This window comes from Oryctolagus cuniculus, chromosome 4 (assembly GCF_964237555.1).
Source record: "Oryctolagus cuniculus chromosome 4, mOryCun1.1, whole genome shotgun sequence".
NCBI lineage: Eukaryota > Metazoa > Chordata > Mammalia > Lagomorpha > Leporidae > Oryctolagus > Oryctolagus cuniculus.
The window spans coordinates 56679150-56681427 of NC_091435.1; positions in this window are offsets into that span (position 1 = coordinate 56679150).

Genomic DNA, 2278 nt, shown 5'->3' on the forward strand with positions numbered 1-2278 from the left:
ACTAAGACACACAAAGTGTAAAATACTGTTTGAGTACTAATTATAGCATTAATTCACATTGTACAACACATTAAGGACAGAGATCCTACATGAGGAGTAAGTGCACAGTGACTCCTGTTGTTGACTTAACAAATTGACACTCTTGTTTATGGCGTCAGTAATCTCCCTAGGCTCTAGTCATGGGTTGCCAAGGCTATGGAAGGATTTTGAGTTCACTGACTCCGGAGCAAGGGAAATTAGACTGGCAAATAAAAGAGCTGTTTGCACCTCAATGTTTATTGCAGTTCAATTCACAATAGCTAAGACATGGAAACAACTTAAATGCCCATCAACAGTAGACTGGATAAAGAAATTATGGGATATGTACTCTATAGAATACTATACAGCAGTAAAAAATGAAATCTGGTCATTTGCAACAAAATGGAGGAATCTGGAAAACATCGTGTTGAGTGAATTAAGCCAGTCCCAAAGGGATAAATATCATATGTTCTCCCTGATCTGTGACAACTAACTAAGCACCTAAAAGGTAACCTGTTGAAGTGAAACTGACACCATGAAAAACAGTAACTTGATCAGCCCTTGTCCTGACTGTCCAGGAACAACTTACTATTTTATTCCATTTAGTATTTTTTTTTGTTCTACTTAATACCATTGGTTGAACTCTTTTATTAACACACAATTATTCTTAGGCATTTAAAGTTAACTGAAAAGTGATCCCTGTTAAAATTATGAATGGGAATAAGAGTGGGAGGAGATGTACAGTTCGGCACGTGCTCACTTGGACTTACCCCTAATGGTAGAACTAGAAACATGGCATGGGACTCCAAATTCCATTAAGTTAGCAGGTACCAATGCCATCTTACTAGTTAAAGTGATCAGTTTAAGTTCATAATTGATCAAAAAGATAGGACTAAGATTTAAAGGGATCACATAAATAAGACCAGTGTCTGCTAATAATAATTGATAGAATTAAAAAGAACGATCCAACATGGGAAGCAGGATATGCAGCAGACTCATAGAATGGCAAATGCCCTAAAAAGCACTCTGGCCTCAGAATCAGCCCCTAAGCCATTCGGATCCAGCTAAAAAGCCCATGAGAGTTTCGCAGACATGGAAAGCCAAGACAATGTGGCAAAAAAAAAAAAATTACCTAAATGAAAGATCTCTGTGAGTGAGGTTCCAATGAAAAGAAGGGGCCATCAAAGAAGGAGGTATCTTTCTCTGAAGGGAGGAGAGAACTTCCACTTTGATTATGGCCTTGTCTAAGTAAGGAAGGAATTGTTGAACTCAAGAGGCTTCCATAGCCTTGGCAGCTCATGACAAGAGCCTCGGGTGATTGATGATGTCATAAATAAAAGTGTCAATTGTTAAATCAACAACCGGAGTCACTGTGCACTTGTTCCCCATGTAGGAGCTCTGTCCTTTATGTGTTGTACTATGAGAACTTACGGTAAAACTAGTATTAAAGCAATTCTTTATACTTTGTGTGTCTGTTTGGGTCCAATCTGTTGAAATCTTTACTTAGTATAGACTAAGTTGATCTTCTGTATATAAAGATAATTAAAAATGAATCTTAGTGCAGAATGGGATGGGAGAGGGAGTAGGAGAGGGGATGGTTTGTGGGTGGGAGGGAGGTTATGGGGGGCAAAAACTACTATAATCCAAAAGTTGTACTTATGAAATTTATATTTATTAAATAAAAGTTTTCTAAAAAAAAAGAAGCTTGCGGATGAGAAGAACTAGGATTGTAGGGCAACATTTTAACGAAGGAAGAAGGTGCCCCTTATCCTTTTTGGTTTTCTGTTGTGATTGCTTTGTTTTGAGAATGGACAGACTATCAACAGGCTGTGATGAAGGTGCAGAAGCAAGAGACGGAGGTCAACTCAACAGAATGCTCTTCAGGAGACTTCCTCATAGAGGAGATTTGTGCTATCCACCACCAAATCAAAACAATAACAACCAGCAGAAAAGTATTTCAATCTTTAAAATTATTATTTTTAAAAAGATTTATTTATTTATTTGAAAGCCAGATTATACAGAGAGAGAAGGAGAGGCAGAGAAAGAGAGATTTCCATGAGCTGATTCACTTGCCAGTGTGCTGCAATGTCTAGAGCTGCGCCGATCCATGAAGCCAGGAGCCAGGAGCCTCCTCTGGGTCTCCCGCATGGGTGCAGGTGCCCAAAGACTTGGCCCATCTTCTGCTGCTCTCCCAGGCCATAGCAGAGTGCTTAATTGGAAGTGGAGCCGCCAGGACTTGAACCAGCACTCATATGTGCTG